The sequence below is a fragment of the Camelus bactrianus genome, chromosome 3, assembly GCF_048773025.1.
Source record: "Camelus bactrianus isolate YW-2024 breed Bactrian camel chromosome 3, ASM4877302v1, whole genome shotgun sequence".
Classification (NCBI taxonomy): Eukaryota; Metazoa; Chordata; class Mammalia; order Artiodactyla; family Camelidae; genus Camelus; species Camelus bactrianus.
The window spans coordinates 134,595,637-134,611,603 of record NC_133541.1 but is presented as its reverse complement, the minus strand read 5'-3'; the positions used below and the strand labels follow the sequence as shown (position 1 = coordinate 134,611,603).

The 15,967-nt window shown below is 40.1% G+C and overlaps 1 long non-coding RNA gene across 5 annotated transcripts in view; it reads right to left on the bottom strand.

Annotated features, from left to right (window-relative positions):
* LOC141577150 (uncharacterized) overlaps positions 1–15,967 on the bottom strand; it is a 115,468-nt gene that overhangs the window by 24,491 nt on the left and 75,010 nt on the right. For 3 of the 5 annotated variants that reach the window (XR_012505783.1, XR_012505784.1, XR_012505785.1), the window contains 2 exons: positions 6,812–7,032; positions 551–750 (listed from right to left, as the gene is read on the bottom strand). This is a non-coding gene — a long non-coding RNA (uncharacterized LOC141577150). Of the gene's footprint in view, positions 1–550; positions 751–6,811; positions 7,033–7,562; positions 7,623–9,507; positions 9,694–15,967 lie in introns of all 5 variants that reach the window. The other 2 variants (XR_012505782.1, XR_012505781.1) reach the window with 2 other exon arrangements.

The following is a 15,967-nucleotide window of genomic DNA, read 5'->3' as shown; positions in this document are numbered from 1 at the left end:
CTGCAGAATTTTTAGCATGCCATACTGATTCCTAGCACAGAAAAATCAGATGGACTAGTGGTGAGTAATTTCCAGGGAAACGGCAGCAATTCCTCCACTTTTAAGAGGACACACACTCAATTGTCGAAGGTGATTTTAAACCACATTCTGGAGAAATTCAGAAGATTCAGGCACCGATTCTAGATGGTGATGACACGGAAGGACGGGTTGGATGCATGCTTCTAACTGAGTCAGCGGCATTCTTACACTGCAGGGGGAAACGGAGGCTCTCAGTTATGAGCAGAGATGTTCCTGTCATTTCTCCCAGGCCGTGCCTAGGGGACTCAGTGTCCTGCAGCAGCCTGGCCCCAGGCGAGGACCCGCAGCGTGGCCCACTCAACCAGGAGGGGCACTGTGCTTGAGAAAGCCCATCCCCGATGGGAGAAAGAGGGGCTGGTGGGGTTGTGTGTAACTATAAATGATCATAGAAATACACCTGCATATATTCATTTGATACAATTAATATTAGCAGGCTATTTAACAAAATTTCAATTGTCAGTGTTAATTTTACCATTCCTTTCCTCCTGTCCCCTGCACTCTGAGACAGGCTTAGGCTCTCTCACACCTGCAGCTCTGATGCAATAGTTGTGAAGTCATTTTACTTTGCTGCAAGTGTCCTCGCTCCCCGTGTCGCTGTGACTGTCGTCTCTTAACAGAGTCAGATGTCTTCCTGGATCTCTCCCTGAGTTCCTTGCTCCTGCTTCTCAGATCCTGAGATAAAGAACAGGTGAAGACACATGACTAGAAAAGGCACTGTGGACTTGACCAAAGTCCTCAGTGACCCCCTAGGTGAGTGCTGCCCACCCCTTACCTTCGATTCTCAACGTTCTGCCCAGGGTGACATCCAGACAGGAAAGAGTCTTGGGCCCAATTAAAAGCTGTGAGGCTTGGGTGCAGGGAAAGGTGCAGGAGCTGGTTCTGGAGCCGGGCCCCTCCCCACATCTGCTACTCTCTCTCCCGAGGCCCCGCCCCCAAGCCCCCAGGCTCCCTGATCTTCTGTCCTTCTCTTCTACACTACTCCAAGCCCTTTTCCCCTTCCTTTATTTCCTGATTATCCCCAGCTGGAGTGATTTTTTCATCACAGCATCTAAAAAAATTTCCTACAGCTGAAAAAGAAGTCTCCAGAGGTCAATGCCCACATGGTGGTTCCTGAAGAGAGCCCCTGGTTAGGGGGACTCTCACCAACACTCACAGGGCATCAGACATGTTGCAGGGTCGACCACCCCCAACAAGAATTTGCTGTGACCCCTATGCCTGCACAGCATCCCAGTTCACAAAACTTTAGTTGGGCCACTTATCCGTTATTAAGAAGCAAAAGTAAAAAAAATTGCTCATGTTTCTTACTAAAATTATCTATGAGGTGGAAAAAGAAATTGTAATAGAAAAGAACAAATTTGACTCCATGTTAGATGTGTTCGTTTGTCTTTATACCTGTACCCTGTTTTCTAGGCTAAGACTTGTTATCTCTGCACCTTTTGTAAAAGAAAGTTGCCTTTAGCCTGAAATATCCAGGAGGGCCTATTCTGCGGGCTCTGATCTTTAAGGATGTTAGCTCTTCTACACTTACGTAGAGATGGCAAGTTGCAAAATAAGGAATAAACTTTGTTTTTTTGAGGTTTTACAGGGGTGCCATGATTTGACCCACATGGACAGCTGCAAGAACAAAGGATTCCAAGGAAATCAATTCGTACAGCAAGAAGTTTGCAACAACCAACCACACCCCCACCACTTTTTAGTATAAAAGGAGACTGAATTCTGACTTGGGGAAGAGAGTTCTCCTGGATATCAGTATGCCATCTTCTGAGTCTGCCAGCTTTCCAAATAAACTCACTATTCCTTACTCCAAAAGCTCATCTCCCGATTTATTGGCCTGTCATGCAGCAAGCAGAACGAGTTTGGACTTGGTAAATAAATGACTGCATTAGAGGTAGTATGTCTCCACTGTTTCCTCATTTCCAGTATGTCACAACCAATCAATTTTATATGCTGTTTAACAACACGACCAAAAAACCTATTATACGGAATTGATTCCATGGAAATAAAATTATTTCTTCTCCTTCAAAACTTTGTTCTTTTCTATTTTATTTTGTTTTGCTTATTGAAAAGAAAATAAAAGTCAAATCATTTTATTTCACCTATTTTTTATAGCTACATATTGTAAATACTACAAAGATATTTAAATTGCAATAAAAATTGTTCATATATTAGTATAAAGATATATACACAATCAAAGCAGAGTAGGAAAGGAGTGGATATTTACTAAATATCCATTGCACATCCAGTCTTTTACAAGCGTATTCTGGAATATAAGCTCTATTATCCAGGGGTCCACCACCCCCATTCTCACTGCCGAGTCCCAGAGTAATCAACCTCCAAGGCACCAGCATAGAACCACGCGATCACTATTTTAGGTATAAATGAGGGAATTAGCTCTTTCAATTCTAAAACAGAAACCTTAAAATAAATACTGAACTTATTTACAAAGAAAATTGGACACAAAAAAGTACAGTTTCTCCCCCAAGTCACAAAGATAATTACTGGTAAAGGCAATATTTGAACTCATCTGCCTGATTCTAAAAACTAAGGTGGAAATCCCCTTCGACTGTGGAGGTCCAGCAGCACAGCCTATCACCCTATCTTTGTTCAGATCTAGCTTTAGACAGCCTGAGACAGCACCCCATTCCTATGGAACTCGAGGGCAAACGATAACAATAAGGATTTTATATTCAGTAGTTTCTTAGGTCTCATTTATATAAAGTGTCAGCAGGTCAGCAGAAAACTCTGGGAAATTTGAGTGGGTCCAGAGCTTTTTGCTGATAAGAAACAATCTATCAGGAAAGAGTGACCTTCCCATGAGAGGCCTCATGGACATAAACTAAAGGCAGCTGAGCAATGAAAACTAGCAAGACCATGGAACTCAAGCAAGATAGATCCCTGCCATCCCCCACCCAGTTGCCTCTTCACCCACATGGACAAGATGGCAGAAGACCCAGTTTCTTGTCCAAGTTACACCATCATGGATTCTCACCCATAAAAATTTATGACTCTATGCTGTCTTAAGCCATTTCCAACTCAAATATGATGACACCAATATCTCAGCAGAATGTCTATGTCTTCACTTTCTCTCTTCTATTAGGATACTATATCTATGGCCAAAAAGCAGAAATCCAATTAAAAACAACATGCACGAAGGCTGGTGAAAGTCTGTGTAAGAGAATTTGTTCTCACGCTCAGTGAATGAAAACTCAGAAAAAGTGTTCCTTCTCCCTCTGCAAGTGGGAGGTAGCCTGATTGTGTGTGTGTTTGTGTGCACGTGTGTGTGTGTGTAAATCAAATACAATGCATTCTGGGATGTGTACAGATTTTTTTTATGTTACTGTCATTTCATGAGGATGAGCCAACCTTTAAAGTAACTTGAATCTAGTGTTCTGAGAGAGTCACAGGATCTTTTGATGGAGGAGGGGAAAGGGGAAAGGAAAGGAGGAAAGAAGTAAATGAAGCAAAGGAGTAAGAATACTACTAGGGAAAGGCAAGACTTTAATTTTGTTCCTACTTGCATCACACACAAATTAGGGACTGACTTTCCCCCATGACTCGTCAAGCACTGAGTTGCAGAAGAAGAGGCGACAGCCCATTTCTCACTGAGATTGTGAGTGTACATGGCATCTTATAGACACAAATTATTTACCCTGATCAAACACTCTAGCAGCAGGCCGTAATTCTCCTGTTTTGAGAGACAAGAAAACAGGAGTTCAAAGAGGATGTATAACTTGAGAAAAGTCAGAGGACCAGTAAACTAAAGAGGATGAATTCAAACTCAGATCTGAATGGAGAGTCTGATCTTCCCACTCCGAGGGCTGGAAAATCCTTAACAGACAGGCTTCCCAGCTCCCTGCATTGTTCCTGGCACCAAGCATTTCCCATGGCGATGGTCTCCTGTTCTCACAGACACAGTGCTCTGTGCAGCCAATAACCTCCATTCGACCTTGATCATATACCTGCCTCACTCACCAGGCTTCTCCATACAGACAGGAAAGCTGGCTTTCAAGTGCGTACAAAGCCACCCCTGGTCTTACCTGGGCTCTTCAGTGGCTTTTCCAGCATAAAGGCAGCCATGAAAGTGCTCACAGTTTGTACATGAGCCACACTACCTCTCTCCATCTGTCTCCCCACCTATACTACTTAGCTATGACCATTTTGAGAATCTTGGAAACAAATTTTTAAAAACAGAAAAGAATGTATTCTGTAACAAGTACTTTATACTTACAATTTTAAATGACAATTTACAAAGTGAGTATTTACAAATTGAATCTGCCTTCCTAGGTGTCAGTTTTAACAGTTAAAATATATAATAGCAAAAATTCTCACTTACAAAATTAACAAAAACATCAACAATAATCTGGAATAAACTCAAAAACAATGCCCATGTTGTACATGGAGAAACACAGGACTGTACTGAGGGGTAAAGTAAGAAGTGTGAATGCAGAGACATCAACATATTGTATGGAGGAAAGCAGTTTTGTAAAGATGAACGTTCTCCTAAAGATAATTCAAAACTTACTTAAAAATCCCATGGCAGCTCTTATCTGTTTTTTTTTAACTTGAGCAAAATATTTTGGAACTCTTCAGGAATAATAAAGTCATAATACTAGACAAGAAAATTGGGGATGGAAGAAAGAATAAAAAATCACACTGTCATATATTAAATAAATTTTTACAATATGTAAGATATAGCACTGGAGTAAGAAAGTAAGACTGACAGAAATAAACCATGAGGTCAAAAAGAGACTCTAGTGTACATAAATATTTTGTACAGGTGGGATTTCAAATCAAAGAGCAAAGTATGAATTCAATAATTGTCTTGGGACAATCAGAGAATCACCTGGAAAAAACAAATTCTATTCCAGTCATAATGACCACAAGAAAAATTACAGATAGTGATGTAAATATTAGAAAGTACTAATAACAGCAAATACAACTCTTTGCTCATAGTAATTCAACTTCTCCTCACTATAACAAGTAGTATTATCATCTCCATCATAGAGATTAAAAAATCCTACAGAGGAGATATATACCATTATAAGAAAGTATTTCTAAGAATACTATCAAGGATAAAACCCAAAAAGAAGACATTTACTGTCTTAAGATTATTTTCGGCCACAACAAAAATAAACCTACTGAACAAAATGAAAGGCAAGAAATGAAAAGAAAAAGCTCTGTGATACATGTTAATGAAGACAAGGGGTTAATGTTCATAACATACAAAGAGCTGTCACAAAGCAACAAGAAGCTCCCTCACTTAAATGTGTGCAAAGGACAAAAGGGATGATTCACCTTTTAAATGTCAGATGGCTAATGAGTGAAAAATGCTCAATACCTCACTGGTCATCAAGTGCAAACTAAAACAATGAAAAAGCAATTTTGCTCATCATATTGGCAAATGTTTTTAAAAAATATTCTAGGTAGTGTCCATCTTTGAGAGAACAAACTGAGTGATCTTTTTGGAGGACGACGTGTCAATGGATATGTAAACTCTGAAAAATGTGTGTACACACAGACTGAACTCCATTTTAGGAATCGTTTCGTTTAGAAAAAAAATCAGTTCAAAAAGATGTACTCATCAGAGCATTTACACAGCACTTTTTACAATGGTGGGAAGAAAAGCTGAAGTGAAATCATATCCAGCGATAGAGAATTGGTTACATAAGTTATTCTACATCTTTTCATTCCCCGCAGGAGAAGGAATTTCTAGAGTCACTTGAAAGGAGCCTGTGATGTATGTAATTGTCACATCCAGGGACTAAATTCCCAGAAACCTTAACTAAAGGAATACTCATACAAGATCACAGGAATGTTTGTACAAGAAGGACGCCAGTCAAACACCCTTTCTGACAGTGGAAAATGGAGAAAACTTAAGTATCCACCATCAAGACAATGATGCGGTAAATCAAGGCGAGCTGTGGGCACTAAGGGGCAGGCGTTTTGGCGTGGTCCAAGGCCTTGTCCACAGTACTCTCCCACCAAAGGTGTCCTTACACAAGAGACCAAATCTACTGCACATCAGGAGACCCCTCTACTCTATCTGAAAGGACCGGGTGAGTCTGGAGTGGGAGGACGTCTATGATATACACCTCAGTGAATAAACCGAGCTGCACAAAACATATAGTATGGCCTTATTTTTCAATAAAGCATATACACACACACATATACATAGATTTCTCATATACATGTATGTATGTGTATATATATATGACAGGCATAAAGGTCATGAAATATATACACCACATTGTCAGCAGTTTTTACTCTCAGGAAAAAAAGGGGAAGGGATGTAGGGGCCTTTCGGTACCACCACAGTTCTCTTTTCAGTATTTCAGTTAAATATACTTGGAATTTAAAAGTTTATTTAAGTCCGAAGTAAAATGGACGATGCCTCCACAAGACAGAATGCTATACTGGTCATTAAAAATCATGCCAGGGGAGAGAGAATACTGTAGAAAAATGTGTAATAAGCCGAATGGAAAATGGAGGTCTCCACACAGTAAACAGGCACAGAGTGCTCGCTGGTTTTTATGACAGACGTAATACACACTGATGAAAAGAACAGAAAATAGATGTTAAAGTGTTAATTATTATCTCTGAGTAGTGGGACCAGGATAGAAACTTTTGTCCCTTTTTTCAGACTTATTATATTAAATACACATTATTTTTCATCTGAAAAAAGCATTTTTAGATGTCTAGTACCACACATTGAAAAAATTACACTAGTACTTACAGAAATAACTAGGAGACACGGCAGCAGCGTCACACAGTGTAGAACGGGCGATCCTGAATAACACCGCGCAGTTACATAAGGACCCACAAAGTGAGAGCATCTGCTGTCATAAGGCGTAGCCCCCTTCTATTTGTCAGTTGTGTCTTCAGGGCTGAGGCAGTTCTGAGCACGGCCAGTGTCAGTGCTGGTGTCTGGATGGATGCCACTGGAGGTGAGGGCACCTGCAAGCCGAGAGGAAGAACAGAAATCATCCTCTGCTTTTTCTGTCTTGTTTCTTTGTTACTTTTGAAGAGAGGTGTAAATAAGATAAACTAAATCTTCCCTACTAAAATTTCAGTAATGAAACCGTTTTTCAAGTGTTCACAACTTATATTCTGCCTATAACTGTCTTTTCAACAAAGCATCATATTTCTTAAATGTTAATAAACTCAGTTAATTAACTACCTGTTGAAACCTATTAAAGAACATGAAATGCACTATGTAAAATCACCACGCCTGCAGTGACTGGCACAGCTGTCTTGATAGCAGTGCAGTCAGCCCCCACCATCCCGTGGCCCTGAGCTCCTGATGCTGCTAAGAGAGCACGCTGCCACCTCAGATGGAGAGAAACGGTGAAAGCGTTTTCTGAAATCTACAGCACTGACAAAACATAACTGACATATCCCAGGCTCCTTTGAGGCTGTCATTTTCTGTTTCTGGCCTACACCCGTCAATGAGCAGAACCACCCCATTCCCGAGCCATGGGACTCACGTGTGAAGCAGTTTTGGAGAAATTTCCAGGTATAGAATGTAACCAACTATACATAGAACTCTGAAAAAAGAAAAGATGCAATACTCTGATTTTGGAAGAAACTCAAAATATTCTCCTAAGCCTTAGTAGCTGGAAAGGCTGGGCATCTCCTAAGCCACTTATTTATTTCACAGCCAGTGAGCATCTCCCACAAACCCTGTTTCCCTGTGTCTGCTGGGAGCCTCAGGCACACTGTTGCTGTCGATCTTATAAGTCACAGGGCTGAGGCGTGTGTCTCACACCTGCAACTCTCACACAGGCTCGCCTCCTAGCCTCACTGTCTGAACTTGGCCCCATTTTCTCACCTGTTTATTTGGTATCTGTTCTTCTGTAAGCTGCCTGAAATGCTTTTTGGAACAAGTCAGAAGAATCAGTGGGTAGAGAAATGGACAGATGGACAGGTGAGAGTTGGGCAGACAGAGTGACTCCAAGAAAAGGGGAACAAAGAAAATTTCCTATGCAGAACCCTCTTCTAGTCAAGGAAGAAAACCACCACGGAGAAGTGTGAAGAGGCAGGTGGCTTAGGACAGTTTCCTGGATTCCATGAAAAGTCACACCAAGAGATGAGAGGGTAGAACTATAAATAATAAAAGAAAAAAGCATGCATGCTTGAAAAATATATCTACAATATGTACTTTCTAAAGAATAGATTCAAATCAGCACGGCCCAATAACACAATCCTTGGGTATTTACAGAAGTGAGAATCCCATCTCCAAACCACAAGGCATCCCTTCGGAGCACTAAGAGTCTACACGGGACGGTCATAAAGCTGTCACCGCAAAAGCGATGCTATCCTGCCCTTACGAGGAATGAGCAGCTGTGCTCGGGCTGCCCACGTGCGCCATTTACACCCCACAGCACCTCTACGGGAGAGGGACGCCTAGCGAGCCCCATCTCTGCAGGACAGAAAACAAGTCCGGGAGAGGCTAAGCCGACCTACCAGTTCTCCATCTCACAGGACTGGTCACTCCAGAGCAGGACTCGAACTCGGACCCACTTTTGTAACCGCAGTACTACCGTGATTTGTGTGCTTTTTGTGTGTATAATACATTTGTTTCCGGCATGAAAGGATATTTAACAAATATTCGGTTGTCTTGTCTATCTCATTAGCTCACAATCTTTATATTTTTAATTGTACTCTTTTCCCCTGGAGAAAGGAACGGAAAGAGCGGGGGTCAGAATGAGATGGGGCTCCATTCTTTATCTGTTACCTCATCTCATCCAGTCCCCAACCAGGGAGAAGGAGCAAATGTTCTCTTCATCTTTAAAGAGAGAGCTCCACTGATGGTGACTTACTCAACTCCAAAACCAAGTCTGGGAGAAGGGCACAGACAGCAACCAGAGATGTATCACCCGTAGGAAGGAGAAAAGAGCTCAGGGGAGGGCTCAGGGGGTCAGCCTGATTTAATTTCAATGGATAATATAATACCACAGACTAAAAATACTAGCATGCAATGAATTTGCTATTTCTTGACATCTAGCAAGTTTTCATAGCCCGCATGAAACTTTATCGTGAACTAGTTAAAGGAAGAGTCCACACTCAGGGAAAATCAATGCCACAGGCAGGCTGAAACCCAGGCTGGAGGAAAGGAAGAGAAAAGGCATAGTTAAGAAGAGGGGAAAGCCTGGGAAAAAGACATCATCACAAGGACTCTCCAGCATCATCCAGCTATCATATAATCATTCATTCAAGAGAGAGTTACTTAGGTCCTATTTTGTGCAAGATTTTACACAGGGCAAAGCAAGAGTGCAGCGTCCATGGTAGCAGCAAGTGGCGGGGCTATAATACAATTCTGATACTGGTACCTTGCACACTTGTACTCAGTATAAAGGCAAAAAAATAAGGTAAAATAATACTATGTAAACTCTACGCATTGTTGAAAAAAATTAAAGAAGACCTAAATACCTGGACAGACACACCACGCACATTCCTGGATCAGATGACAACGCTCTTGGGATGGCAGTGCTCCCCAGAGCGATCTGTATACTCAACGTGGTCTCGATCACAATCCCAGCGGGCTGCTCTGCAGTAACTGACTAGCTGCTGCTACTATTCATATGGGAATTCGAGGGACTCAGTAACCAAAACGTACTTGAAAAAAAGAAAAAAATGAGAGGACTTGTAATTCTCAATTTCAAACCTTACAACTGTATCTCCAGGTGAGATTAGAGGCCATTTTTAAGTTATTACTGGGTTTATCCTTATTTTCAAAATTCTCTACAATGAATATACCTGTTAGAATAAGAAAAATAAAAAGTAAGGTATCTTGTAAAACATGCACAGTGATTCATTCATTGGGAAAAAATTATTTTAACTATAAAGAGGTAAATATCTAGTGAAAAAGGACTACTTAAAAACAAGTGTGCATTTACAATTTTCATAAATTGAAAACTGAAAAGCACAAAAACATCAAGTTTCTAGGGAGACTAGTGAAACATATTAATAGTTATTTTCAAAAATTCTAATTGAACAATGAAAACTCAAGAAAGGGAATATTGTGATTGACACCCAAGTGCAAACACATGGAGAGCAAACGCCTAGAAATCACAGTTCCTTTAAATCTGCTTCTAACTCAATAGGAGAGGAAATTCCTCACTTAGGGGACAGTGGAATCCCATACATAAGACAGGATACACAGTACAAACTGCAGTAGTATCGGGAGTGAATTTCTTAGAATTCTAATGTTACAACATTGCTGAAAAACTATAAAAACACTGACAGACAGATTAAACACACAGTCATATATATTATATAGAAACATATGAAGTCTGCTCCCATGTTGCATAGAAATACAAACATATTTGTTCATTTATAGGCACTGATTACTTTATCCCAGATAGAATATTTCAACTAAAACAAAAAATCAATAATACACTCCTCTTGTCAAATCTACTTGATAAGTTACTCTGCTATGTAACCATAATGTGTTTAAGATAGATCTAAAATTAGTGAAAAATCTTTGCATGGTTTCTTGAATTGTTCTCAAAATTCCAAGCTTAATTTTAAAATAGATCTGAGCAGTATTTCTATATTATCTTTTCCCTTGTGAAATGAACAACACAGTCTGTTGTCAAAATTCTGTCCTTACAATGATTCACGAGCACCGTTTCCTAACAAAACTGCTGAACCGCAAGGCACTATCCAGACAATGTGACCAAATAAATGAAACACAAGGAAGACAGTGACCCTATCCTGGAGGGCTTATAATCTGTGTCAAGAGCGGGTTTTTATTTGATTGGTTTGATTGGGTAGCAAAATAAAATAAATCAAGTACTTTCTGCTTTTAGCATTCTGTAAGTCATGACTGTTTTTAGTGTCATGAGAAGGAAAGAATTAAGCATGACTTGATTAGGTCAACTAGCAACAATCATCACTGGAGAGTGAGTAATAAAGAAGTTAACTGATAGAAATGCTTCCGCCTACATGAGACCTAAAATAAATCTACACTGATATCCGAAAGGAAAATGAGGAGATGAGGTCCCCAATGAGAAAACATCCTAACAAGGAATCAAAAAAGGAAAGACGTTTTCATTAACGATTCCAGGCAGTAGTGGAGCATGGTGGTGAGGATCACAGATGTTTGGGACAAACATGAGTGTCTGAACTCCCACAGCACTGGGTAGCTGTGAAACTGATATTTCAGAGAAATTTTCTGCATCTCAGTCTTCTATCCATACACTGGGGACAACAACCGCACCCATCTCCTAGAACGGTCCTACGAATTAAGTTATTTTATATATAAAATTTTAAATAAAATACCTCAGATTTTAAATAATACCCCAAAAGCACAAGGAACAAAGAAAACAGAGATAAATTGGAGTTCATCAAAATTTAAAACTTTGCTTCAAAGAGCACCATCCAGAAAGTGGAAAAACAACACACAGGAGAAATTTTTTTCAAATCATTTATCTGATAAGGAATTTGTATCTATAAAAAAAAATAAAAGTACCTCCTACAACTCAACAATAAAAAGGCAACTCAATTAAAATTTGAATAAAGCATCTGAAATGGTATTTTTCAAGGAAAATATACAAATGGCCAATAAGCACAAAGAAACGATGTTCAATATCTTTAGCTGTAAGGGAAATCAAGTCAAAATCACTAGGAGAAACCGCTTCACACTCACAACAATAGGTTATAATAAAAAAAAAGAGTAACAATCACTAATAAGGACACAGAGGTAGCGGAGCACGCAGCCCTTGCTGGTGAGGACGTAACACAGCGTGGCCACTTTGGAAAACAGCCTGGCAGGTCCTCAGAGAGTTGAACATTTGGTTTCTGAATGACCCAGCAACTCTGCTGTCTGGGCACAGACGTAAGAGAACTGAAAACAAATGTCCACATAAAAACTCCTACAGGAATATTCATGGCGACACTACTCATCACAGCCAAAAAGCAGAAACAACCCAATTGCCTATCACCTGATGAATGGGTAAACAGTGGGGCCCAACCATACAGTGGAATATTATTCAGCAATAGCAAAGCATAGAGTACTGACCCAGGCCACAACGTGGACAAACTTTGATAACGTTACTCAGTGTGAAATAAGTCAGTCACAATAGACGGTTCCACTTACATGAAGTGACTCGATTTAAATGAAATATCCAGCACAGGCAAATCCACAGAGAGAGAAGAGTGGCTCCTTGGGGCTGGGGGAGGATGGGGAAGATGGGAATGACTGCTTATGCATACGGGGCTTCCTGTTGGGGGAATGAAAATATTCTAAGATTAAATGGGATGCACAATTCTGGGCATAGAGTAAAAACGACTGTATATTTAAATGGGTGAATTGTATTAAAACTGGTAAGAAAAAAAGCACCTCGGGCCAGTACCTTCCCTAGTAAATGCAAATTGCTAACTTTTATTAGAGGAAGAAGAAACTGCCCTCAGCATGAAAGTAGGAGATCAGCAAATGTGAGTTAACCGAAATTGGACAAGAGCATTTCACTTGAAACACTTGCTGAGTGTACACGAATTATTCAGAAATAGGAAAATCTGTTTCACATCAGGAAGAAGCATTCTGCTTCAAATGCAGATCAAGGATTCGGCAAGCCCAGCTGCTACAAATGACCAGAGAAGAAACCTGGTTCTTAAAACAAGCACCAGAGCCAACAAGGAAATGGTGGTGAGGAAAGCAGGCGGCCGAATATCTGGAACAGTTTGCTACAAATAATTTCTCCACTGAAAATTTAAAAATAAAATGAAAGTGATAAAATGCTCTGTTGACCTCACGTGAATGGGCTTCCTTAGGTGCTCGACTGTTCTGTAACCCCGATTGAGAGACTCAGGAGAATCAGCATGTCTCCTGGGAGTCCCCAAAGGACGGCCCACCAGCACGCTGACCACCATCACATCTGCCAGGGTTGAATTGCAGAGAAGAGACCAACTTCTTAAAGGCACAGGAAATGTTGACAAGGGAAGAAAAAGCTGCAGTCAGTCCTGGGACAGAGGCCCTCTGAGCAGAGGCCAGAAGGCTGCAGGTGAACTGCAGTGGCCGTGGGACAGGAAGGGACCATGGGGGAGCATATCTCAATTCTCTCCTCTCTCTCCATCGGGTAGGAGAGATAAACCTGCATCCTTCTCACCTGGAACTGTGGGTTGGCTGGCAGATGTCTTACCGACATGGAATGATTATTCAAGTCTCTGTGGAAAAAGTCAATAAATCGAGAGGGAGTAGGGAGCCAACTCCACGAGCCTCTCAATTGCACCCTTATTTATTGTGTATAATCAAAGGAAAAATTCATTAACAGTTGTGTGATAGTAATAGGAACTTCGGGAAAGACAGTATGAAGCAGAGATTGTAGAATACACAATGAGTACAAAGGATTAGTGTATCTTTAGGGAAGTCATGGGGTGAGGGGAGCAAGATACATTTTTAGACATGTGAATTACAAAGCAGACCACCAGACCAGCCAGGTCCTTGTTCTGTGGATCATAGACTATCTAACAGCACACAAGCTCAGCGTTTATAGCTGAGGGCCTCGGTCCTTGCTTTGCAACCAGCAGAGTGCTATCTAAAAGCTCAACTATGCAAGCAAAGCATTGTCTCTGCTTTTTAAGACAAGGAGACTGGAGTGAGGATGTACAGGCACTTGCTTGCAAAGCAGTTTTTAAGCATATATTTTTCTTCTTAAAGTTCACAGGAGACTGGAGTGTGTTACAATTTGTTAAACCAATCATGGGGTCCCACATGGAACCATTATGGAGGACACCCTAGGATGACAAATCCTGCCTCTGGGTCTTTTCCTGCCATCTTCAGCCACTCTAGCAGGGTCTAGGTACATCCGTGAATAACGATCCTACAGAACTACCCACACTCTTAACTCCTGGTGCTTGAAACTTAATTTTAGCTCTACACAACTTACCGTAGAAAAGTTTCAGAAATAAAAGATATAATATTCCTTTTATATCTCATCATATTACTGATTTTTCTGATTGCTCTAAGTTGCTTATACTTGGTAAAGCACATAATTCTGCAGGTGAATTCAGTAATTTCCATTGGGCATATCTAGCCATTTTGGGCTCTCTAACTTCTATTGGTCAAATACCGATACACTTAATTGATTTCTTTGTTTATCAATTTCAGCCGGGAGGAGAGGGAGTGTCACTCTTTTCCTCAGCCCACCCTCAACCCTTTTCTCATCAACTCAGGCCTCCTGAAAACAAAACAAAGGATTTGTTTCCCTTCTACTCTTTCCACAAACACAACAGGAAACATCAGCCTGGAGAAAGAATTCAACACAAATATTAAAACAAAAATCTATAAACCTGGAGCAACTCCATCTCCGAATCATGATACACAATGACATGAGAGTAAGTGTGTCAGGCACAAAGCATGCGTGAGCCTGACCACCTGATTTCTATTCTTCAAAGGAAGGAAAGTTTTCATATTTTTTATTATCATACTTTGTCATTGTTTCTGATTATGCCAAAAAATAGTTTATGAAAGAATTATGCACTGCAATAACAGATTACTATTGTATCAATTATAGAAGGCATTCAGAGGGGATAGGAAAAGCCACCTCTGTAAAAAATGCAAAATTTCTTCCCCTGTTAAGAACACGTATACAAAATGCAACAGAGAATTCAAATTCTTGTGGAGAGGAGCAAAAGCCACAGAACCAAAGCAAAGTCAATAGAATGAGTTAATTCAGAATTCACTGGACAAACATGCTCAATGCATTCAAATAATTTTAAAGGCACACTGCAAACCATTCACTTAATGATCTGCAGGCTAGAGGAAGCATTTCCCGCTTTAACAGACAACAGAAATCAATAGGGTGCCCCAACAAACAAGGACCAAAGAACAATCAGGTTTTTAACAGCTCTGATAAATCAGCATGTTCTAAAGATCAAAATCCAGAAATTTTAAACATTCATTCACACCACAATGAAACAAGCACTTAAAAAAAAAAAAAAAAACAAAGAAACTAAGCACATAGATCATGTACATAGATCAATGAGGACTTCATGTACCGCTGGAAGAACAGGCTATAGCCTTTTACTTGAAAAATAAAACTACTTTTAATGATAACTGCTAAAACACATTTCATCATTCATGTTGCCTTGAAAAATCTGAGGCACTTGTATCTGATCAGAAAAGCAATTCTGGGTAATAGTCGGTTACAATTCAGTGCCAGTTTGCTTTAGAAGAAAAGAGAAAAAAAGCTACTGTTTCTCATATCCTGCACAAAGTGTGAAGTGCCTCCCTGCCTCTTTCTCCTCCCGTTTTCTGAGCTCATGCTCCCCAACCCTTCTGAAACAAGTATGAGAAACTCTTATTCCCACCAATATGCAAAATGACAAAAGAATATCAATTTATTTGTGTAAATATATGCCTATACCTTGAACTGTAGGAGAAAGGTATCAGAAGTCCATATGAAACTTATTTCTAGATTCCTGAAATCACACACACAAACGTTCACACAGACACAGACACATACCCCCTGGATTACTGGGCACTTCACAAGTTTAGGAATTCCAACTTCTAGAAGATAACTTTGTAGTTAGTTTAAAATACAAATCTGTCAGCTTTTGAAAGCCTTGATCATCTGCTAAACCATCCAAATATCAAAGAGATCCAATTAGCTTTCTCTGTAGAATGTAATTTCACTTGATGGCAAAACAGACCCTAAGAAGTACTGGATCAAAGATTCGTGTTTATCACTACCTATGATCGTTTTTAAGCACATTAACAGATTCAGAAATGTATGTCTCAACAACATTTATTCTTATTGAAAAAGCATACGTGTCCAACTCTCTATACAGTGACTAGGTCCCATGATGGTGTTTAAGAGCTATTTTGTGTATTGAAATATTTATTTTCAAGTGCAGACAAGGAGGGTGTGTATTACTCAGTTGTAGA